The sequence below is a fragment of the Lagenorhynchus albirostris genome, chromosome 2 (genome assembly GCF_949774975.1).
Source record: "Lagenorhynchus albirostris chromosome 2, mLagAlb1.1, whole genome shotgun sequence".
Classification (NCBI taxonomy): Eukaryota; Metazoa; Chordata; class Mammalia; order Artiodactyla; family Delphinidae; genus Lagenorhynchus; species Lagenorhynchus albirostris.
The window spans coordinates 78,929,136-78,938,475 of NC_083096.1; the positions used below are offsets into that span (position 1 = coordinate 78,929,136).

Sequence of the window (9,340 nt, forward strand, 5' to 3'; positions counted from 1 at the left end):
GGGGCAGCCAGTACATGGGAGGGAGGGCCTGTGTCCCCCAAGGAAATGAGAAGTATGATGTGATGGCATGCATATCTTGACCTGGGGGATGGTAACCTGAGTTATTACATGTTGCAAAATGTATCGCTCTGTGTGGAAAAGAACGGAATGGGGAGACTTGCACTACCTGACGTTACGAGTTACTGTGACCGCTCCCCCCAACATAGACCAGCAGTGGGCAAGTTGCATCAGGGTACACAACTGGAAAATGGACTGAGTTCAGAGACTTGAAACCGACCCATAGCTCAATTAGTGAATGAGTTTTCAAGAAAAGCAGTTCAATGCGGAAAGGAAATAGGTTCCATATTGGGAGGGGGGGCAGCTGTATTTCTATCTCACACTAGAGACAAAAGTCAATCTGAAGTGCATCATAGACCAAGACATAAAAGTTAAAGGTATAAGGCATTTTGAGTATTCTTCATGATTTGGTGGTAGGAAAAGATTTACTAACCAGGACCCAAAGAATGTATAAAACAAAGACAAATGATAAATTAGAGTTCATCAATGTTAGCCGTATCTTCTCATCCAAGGAGGCCACTAAAATGGAAAAGCAAGCTAGAGACAGGGAGAAAATATTCACAACACATAGCTGACAACCCTCACCGCCTGTCATTATAATGCACATGGCCAAAAAAGCATACCAGGAGTCCTCAATATTTTTAGCTGTCACAGAAACGGACATTAAAACCATGTTGAGATACCACTACTCTTAGTAGCACGGCTAAAATCATAAGGAGAGGAAACACCAACAATCTTGGCAAAGTTGTGGAATAACCACAACCGTCATATTGTTGGTGGTAACATAAAATGGTACAACTGCTTTGGAAAAGGCTTTGGTGGTTTTTATGAAGTGGAGCGTATACTACGCCCTGGTACCAGCTATTCTTCACCGAGAGAAATGAAAACCTACGTCCACAAGATCTCTTGTGGAAAGACTCTTCAAAGCAGCTTTATTCACAATAGCCAATACTGGATACAGCTCAAATGCTCATTATCGAGTGAATGGTAAACAGACTGTGCTATGTTACTGCCATGGAATACAACTCAGCAATGAACGAGGAATGACATCTGCTTTACTCAACAATCGATAAAGTCAGAGACGTTGTGCAAGGATGAAGAGGTGTGCAGGCAAGAGTGTGTGCACTATGATCCCATTTCCATGACATTCTAGAAGAGGCAAAGGTAAAGTGAAAGGAGTCTGGACAGTGACTGTTAACAAATAAAACAGAGGACAATGGCAATGATTTTAATGGTTCTGAGAGACTGACTGGTAGTCACTAAGTCCAGGCAATGGGACAACAGCAGCATGATGTGGAGTTCCCTTGTTGGTCCAATCTGGTGGATGAAAATGTCGAGGCACCGTCAAAGTTCAGATATAGCAGACGTTAAACCAACCGTGATCACCGAAACAGTAATTAGTGAAGGTTTACTGTGCACAAAAAGCTTTACCGTTCAGGAACTGGGAGCACTCCAACGGAATATGGAAGGAGGCTCAGAGGTGCTACACTGTTAGAAAGCAACTTATCTCATGAGGGGGCGGTGGCTGTTTTGTCCTTCGCAGTGACTGGTTATAACATTAGAGTTTTACTCGTGATAGGGAATTGGTTAAAAGTGGTTACCTCCCATCAATTTTGGCGAACAGTTTTAGGCTTTGTTTATGATTTTCAGAGGCATAAACAAGAAGTGGCCCAAGGTAAGTTTCACTTGTTTTGCAAAATAAGCTAAATGAGCTCTTCCTTATATGACTAAACGGGTTTGTCTGCTCAGGGAAGTTTCAAGTGTGATCTCCATTTGTGTCTGATTTTTACCAACTCTCCGCTTTTGGTCATGCTCTCAGTCTAACGGTACTCTCGGGTACCAGCATTGATGCAGTCAGGCAGAAGAATCACACATATTCGCTGGTGTCCACTAGCTGTGTCGTCAGGGCGGAGGGTGCTGTAGTCACCGTTATCATCATTTCTGCGGTGACTGTTAAGGTCTTCCAGTTGTCCAATCCTGATGGATACCGTTTGTCTTTTGAGTGGCTGCCGACAGGCACTTAAAATCCTTGAGAGTATAGAAAGGCACTAGAGAGGTTACTTCGGTGACTCTAAAGGGAACAATAGCCAAGGATTGAAAAAGTCCTCGGAGCAGAGATTCCCAGGAGCCAAGATTAAACCAGCAAAACAGGTCTAGGCAGGGGGAGTCGCCTATCTGATAAAATTTTTTATCTGGTCTTTAAGATCCTGCAGATTTTGAGTAACACAGAAACAACATTTTTCACCAGTTACAGCAAAAGAGGCTCCTTGCCGGGCTTCCCTATTTTGGAGCAGGACCGAAGAGAAACCACTGCCCTGGGTTTCCTTCTGCTCAGACACGAGGTGAGTGGCCTGGGTGGGGTTTCCTTCCCTTCTCCTGACCTCCTGCCGCCAGGTGGCCTGGGGAAAGCAGTGCTCTCTGGCCCCCAGGCCGGTGCAAGTTTCAAGACAAAGTAAAAGGGGAGCCGCCGTGCCACGTGAGACAGAGGAGGTTGCCATGACTCGGATTCGAACCGAGGTTGCTGCGGCCACAACGCAGAGTACTAACCACTATACGATCACGGCGCGCCACGGTCCCCGCGGCGGCAAGAATTCTTGCTCTTACGATGTTGACGTAAAATCATTCCAATTACTGCGCTGTGCCTGGACAAATGTCGGTATTCATAGTCTTCTCTCATGCCCGCTCTCCGTTTTCCACTCCCTTCCTCTCAATTCTGGTACATGATGATCAAACCAAACCAAACCAAACCAAACCCCAATTCTCATCTCCCCAAATCCGGCACGTGCCTCTGCAAAGGCCTCCTGGGAAGTCAAGCTGTCCTCGTGCCCACCTCGCCGGCTTCTTTCCCGCGTCTTCGCGTTTGCCCCTTTGGACCAAGCCTCCGCAGCCCCTGGTTCCGGCTCGCGCCCCGGCGACCGCGGCCGAACGGAGGGCGGGCGGCGCGCGCGGAGCGAATGGGGAGTCGTCACGGAGCCAAACCTGGCCTTCATCTTCCCTCGGGGACCCCTCGGCTCAGGTCCGGGGGCGTTTCCGGGGCGCTGGCATCTGCGGCGGGGACACTCGGCTGCCCTTCTGCCTTCGGAATCGCCCGACGCTCGGCTTTTCCACGGGAAGAACGCGCTGCATCGACTCCACGTCTGCGGTTGTCCTAGGCTTTGGAGCCGGCGTCGCTGTCCTGCGAAAGGCGAGTGACTCCTCCTGGCGCGGATGCGGTGTTTGATCACTACAGGGGTGACAGCGAGGAGTTGCACGTGTGTCTCTGTGGCGCAACCGGTTAGCGCGTTCGGCTGTTAACCGAAAGGTTGGTGGTTCGAGCCCACCCAGGGACGCCTTTCTCTCGCCTCTTTTAGAAAGTAAAGTCTTCGTGGTTCTTTCTGCTCTGCACATCCTTTCCTGTAAAGGTCGAAAAAGGGTCCTCCACTACTACCCTCCTGTCCCCGGTGTCGTGTTCACAACACGAGGACATAAGGTGTGATCGGAAGAGATCCCTGGAAATCCTAGAAAGAGTACGGCTATCATCGTTAGTTTATGAATTCCTTTTCACGATGGACTTTCTTCCGTCCGTTGTTTGCACGTACTAGTATTTATTTAACCCTTTCCATATACTTTTGAAATTAAGTTGGTTCTACGATTTCACGGTTACAAATAATGCTGCAGTCATCCTTCTTGTACAGGTATCTTTGGCCCCTTGTATAAGGTCTTCTTAGAGGGAAGAGTCCTGGAGAAGCAGTTGCTCGATCACATAGTGCTGACATGGTTCGTATATGCTTCCAGTTCCGCTCCTTTGCTGGCTTATTAGGTCTCACTCTTTCTTTTCTTATTTTAGCGACTGCTTGAGGCTTTATAACAGACTTCTGTAACTTACCACAGTCTGCCTTCAAGCGATGCCACACCTCTTCGCATTTCTTCCCTGCCGGCCATTGTGCTATTGTCATCATGCATCTTACTTTGCATGTGTCCTAAACCCCACAATCCACCGTTATTACTTTAGAAAAATCGGTCCCATGTTTCTAAAGAGACTTAAATAATAAGAAAAATCTTACGTATTTTCCCAGGCAGATACCTTTTTTGTTGTCCTTCGCCCCTTTGTGTACCTCCAGATTTCCATCTGGTGTCAGTGGACTCCTTTAACATTCCTTATAGTGTGGGTCAGCGGGTGACGAATTCTTTCAGCATTTGTTTGTCTGTAGATGTCATTATTCACTTTCATTTTTGAAAGACATTTCTTGGGGAGGAGGCATAGAATTCCATGTTCTTTAAAGATGTAGCTCCACTGTCTTCTCACTGCTCCTGATGAGAAATCTGACATAGTCTTTATTTTTGTTTTATGTATATACTGTGTCTTTCCCTCTGCTTTGAAGATATTGTTCTATTTCAATGGAGTCATGCGCAGTTTAATTATGATGTGGCCAAGTGTGTTTTGCTTCATGTTTCTTGCACTCATAGTGTTCATTTGGCTCTTTGGAAATTTTTCTGTCAATGTTTCTTTAAAAATTGTTCCTTCTCTTCTGGTCTTTTCAGGGACTCCAACTTACTCCTATATTGGGCCTTTTAAACATACCTCACCAGTCAGTGATGCTATGTTCATTAAAAAACTTTTTTTGTATGTAGTTTCATTTTAGGATACCATCAGTCGTTCATGGCTTTACGTTCCCCGATCCTTTTTTTTTTCTTTTTTTTAAAAATTCCCCCTTCAATGTCTAATCTGCTATTAATTCTATCTGGTGAATTACATAATATCAGATGTTATCATTTCCATGTCTACAGTTTGATTCTGGCCATTTGTATGTGTTCTACATTTCTACTTAACTCTTGGGACATATGCGACACAGTCATAATAACTGTCTTAACGTCCTCTCTGCTAATTTTAACATCAGGTCAGTTGTGGCTCAGTTTTGATTGATTAGTCTCCTCCTCACACCTCAAGTTTTCCTGCCTCTTTGCATGCCTGGCATTCTTTGATTGGATGCCAGACATTGTCAGAGTTTCCCTTCTTGGGCACTGGCTATTGTGGTATTCCTCTAAATCTTCTTGAGTTTTGTTCTGGGGTACAGTTAAGCGACTTGTAAACAGTTGGATCCCTTTGGATCTTGCTTTCATGATTTTGGGGGTCGGTCATTCTAGGGCTCATTATTCCCACTACTGAAACAAGAGTTTCCTGAATGTCCTTCCCAATGACCCACGAATTATGAGTAGTCCAAGTCCAGTCTGGCTGGGGGAAGCGAGTACAATTGCCTGTCCTGTGTGAGCACCAGGCACTCTTCCATGATCTTTTTAATAGTTTCTTTCCTTGGCCTCAGGCCGTTTCTTCAGAAGCATACCCCAATCATTACTCTGCGGAGTGCTCCAGGGAGACACTTTCATAACCCTGGATTCTCTGTCTATCTCTCTTATCACTGGATCTTTGTCCTGTGAACTCTCGCTTCCTTGCTGTCCTACCAACACTCAGCTTCATCTCCACCATCCAAGGAGTTGGCCTCAGATGCCCCTCCTGGTGCCCACCCAGCCTGGAAACTCTCTGAAAGCAGTAAGCTGGGCCAGTGGCAGGCCTCACCTTGTTTGTGTCTCATCTCTCCGGGGTTGCTGTTCTTTGCTGCCTGGTTTACAGTGTCTGGAAAACTGGTATTTCATGTCTTTTATCTTTTTCATTTCTTGGGGATGGTGGTTTGGGTGGCGGTGAGATTTCAGGCAGGAGGTAAATCTGATTTCTATCACTCCGCCTTTGCCAGAAGCTGAAGGCATTCTTTATGTGTTCCTAGCTTGACTTAAATAGGAGGTGGGCTGATTTGTATCCCAATGTATTTTTCTAACGCAGAGTAAGAGCCTTTTCTTCATACTCTTGCCATCACAACAAAGTTTCTGCATCGCTAACTGACACGCTCACAAGCAGAGTGCTGCCCTCCTGACTCACGTAAACCAGAGGTACAGTAGAAGGATGATGTGGGCACTGCCCAGAGATACCCTATTGCATACGTTCAGCACCTAAACTACCAAGATGTTTAGAAGGTCTTCCAACAACTGTAATTGTTTCCGGTGGTGACCTACTTAATGGGGTCCAGAGTAGACTGGCGAGAATGACCCCAGATATCTTCCTGCCAAGCAGCTTATGGACTGGAGCGGGGAGAAGCCGCTGGTCCCAGACATTTCTTCCTCTTCCCTTATCTTCTGAATTGTATTTTTGCTTTTGTTGGATGCACACAATCTAATGACTGGCCTCCCTGCTATATCACCAGCGTGCATGAACATGACCGTGACTGTCTCTGTATGATTCCTGGACAGTGTTGGGCTATTTGTACAAAAATTATCCTATTTGAGACAAACTGTTGGAACACAGGATCTTGCTCCTGGTAATGCATCTTGTGCAGACCTGGGTTCTTAGTGTTTTTGCCTTCCCTTCCCTTCCCATGGTTGTTCTGTTGAAGCTCATGAGCAAAAATCCGAGCTCTTCAGCTTCTACATGCTAAATCTGATAGGACATTTTCTCCCCACCCCCCTTGCTCTCACTCACTCTCTGTCTTGGTGTGCCTGTGTCTCTCTGTCTCTCTCTGTCCCTCATACTCTAGGCTGCCCCCAATCTTACCCACTGTCTTCTGCTGTTCAGCGTGTCAGGACCTTGCATTAGAATGCCTTCAATTGCCAAGCACTTAATTCGGTGCTTATGAGGTGCCAGGCCCCTTTCCAGGAGAGATGTTGAATTGTGAACAAACCCAAAGTCCCTGCGCCACTGCACCTGCACCTGAGGCATCCAAATGGGGCAGTCCAGTGGGAACACAGTCAGGCTCGTCCACCTGCCAGAGCCTAAGGGCAGGAGCAGTGAGTGAAACACGGGAAGCATAGGAAGGAATGGGAAAATGGATGACTTCATTTCTAGCAGGCAGGTGACCAAGAACCAGGAATTTAAAAAATAATAATAGTAAACAAACACCTCAGGAACACAGCAGGTCTCCAGTGACAACTGCTTACTTCCTGGAGCACTTATGCCATGGGTTTTACTCTTCCTCAGGGGACATGATGGCTGCGTTCACCATCATCCCCTAAAGATGCCCACAACTCCTCCTAACCTGTGAAACTTTGACCACTCTGCAGTCTATAAAAATATGCGGCTGCATTATACCGAGTTGGACAGTGTTTTGTTTTTCCTGTCTTAATAGATACTCTCCGAGCAAAGATTATACATTAATTAACTCAATTTAATATCAGCCAGAGAATTAAAGGGAACAATAGATCTTAAAATGGCAACTCGAACCGAATCCTAATAGTAAAATGCATGTTAGAATCATATATTGGGTGACACCTAAAACGGTTTACTCCCAAATTGTAACTGACATAATTAAGTCGCTATGATTTTACAGAATTCTGCGACATAATCTTTATTTAAAAGATATTCTAGGGCACATGTATTTTACTGGAACACATAGTCCTAAATTTTACGAACTTCAATCGCTATTGAAATTAAAGTTTGCTTATTGGATCAGTAAAACCAGAAGAGGAAATTTAGGCCGTTCAGTGCCATAAGCATTTTGAAGAGAAAATAAATCCAAGACGTGTACACGCTAGAATACTGTGGCAGCAATGCTTTCCACATCATTAGAAATCCGGAAGACAACATAAAGTGGTGTTTAGACAGAAGTTCTTAAGCTCTTGTGATGCACACAAAATTGTCTACCCGTGCAGACAATTCTGGGAAGCTCTTGAGAACTTTCCCCCTCCCTTTAACGCAGTTCCCACCTGCTCCCTTCATCCTCCCACCACACGGAAGATCCTTCATCTTTCAGCCCTCTGCAGGGCCCGGGGAGCCAGGCAACAGCCAAGGGGCAGCTGCACTTCCCTGAAGGGCCTTTCCCCAGGTAGGCGGTTCAGGCGCTCAGGCTGACCCAAGACCCCACTGCCCGCCAAGGCAACCGGGAGGAGACCGGAGGGCAGCCAGTCCGGGGGGATTCCTACTAGCACAGAACGTGCCTGGCCTGCACTTGGGGGACAGCCGAATCAAACACCGCCTGAAGTTTCTCTACAAGCCTGGAGAGAACGGATTCCAGGTTACTCCAAAGGCGTCGCAGTTCATATATATGGAGAGAGAGTGAGAAAGCAAACGTGGGAAAATGTTAACTCTGCGCGGTTAGGTCCAGAATATACGTTTGTATTTCAAGTGTTCTGTATGTTTCAAATGTCTTAATGAGTTTTTGGAACTCAAATCGCAGGTTGTCTTTGGATGAAAACTCTGTGAAACCATCAGGTTTCTGAGATGAAGGAGGAAAAGAGAGTCGGATTCTTCTTCCACGAAAGGAGGTTTCCCTGAGCGGGAACTGAACCCGCCCGCGGCGGTGAAAGCGCCGAATCCTAGGCACTAGACCACCAGGGAGCCGCGCAGGAGACAGATTCTCAAATTTGGCCTCTCCACTTGAAAATTGTGACAGTAAAGTTTGAATTTCTGAGAAGGGCCGAGCAGAAAAGAAGGCGATTCCCAGCGCCCCTTAGGCTGAACGCGGTAGTGCGCGGCACCCAAGTCGCTGCCCCGCTGCTCATCACCCTTCAGCTCTCCCGACCTGGGCGACTCTGGACTCTGAGGTCAGGCCACAAGGTAACTGGCTGGGTTTCATCCTAGTCTAACTTTAGCTCTACGTGCGGCCGACGCAAGGACATGCTCTCTTTCTGAACCTCAGTTTCCTTTTAAATTAGGGGCCCATTTGGGCTCTCAGCGGGTGATGAGCGGATCCGTCTACTTCGTGATCTGTGACCCGGCTCTGGCGGGTCCCCTGATAACTGCACGTTACCGGCTCCTTTGCCTCCCTGACCCGCTCAGTTCGTGGAGCGTGACATTCTTCATCTACGTGTCTTTGGGTCGAGCACCCGGGGCGGCGTCGGGTTCGTGCTCTTTTGGCCTGTCACGCAACGTGCTCCGCGCGTGTGCTGAGGTGTGGGAAAGCCAAGGGTGCTTCGCAGGAGTGAACTCCTTGGTTTTCAGACATGATAGGTGTCAGCGTGTAGAGGAGATTTAGGCGCCTGCTTAGGAGGTGAGGGGATTTCCGGATGTAAAAATGAGCCGAAGTCAGCCTTGTCCTTTGCGCACTTGGGTCAGCTGGCTGTGGCCTGGACTCCGCAGTGACTCAGAGCGGAGAAAGGAGGGCTGGCTCCTAGCGCTGAGCAGGCTCTCAGGCAGCAACGGAATTCCTGGCCTGTACCTTGGGGATGGAAAATGCAGCTGCGCCCGCTGCCTCAGCCCCTGCCTTTCGGCCGTTTTGCTTTTTTGAAAGGGAAGGTAAAAGTTTCAGAAAGGAAGAACATT

General features: G+C 47.2%; 2 non-coding genes across 2 annotated transcripts; one reads left to right on the forward strand and one right to left on the reverse strand.

The window, feature by feature from the left end:
• Window positions 1-2,549: 2,549 nt before the first annotated feature.
• TRNAH-GUG (transfer RNA histidin (anticodon GUG)) lies at window positions 2,550-2,621 on the reverse strand. The gene has a single exon. It is a non-coding gene; the product is annotated as a tRNA-His (tRNA).
• Window positions 2,622-3,312: 691 nt separating this feature from the next.
• On the forward strand, window positions 3,313-3,386 carry TRNAN-GUU (transfer RNA asparagine (anticodon GUU)). The gene has a single exon. It is a non-coding gene; the product is annotated as a tRNA-Asn (tRNA).
• Window positions 3,387-9,340: the final 5,954 nt, after the last annotated feature.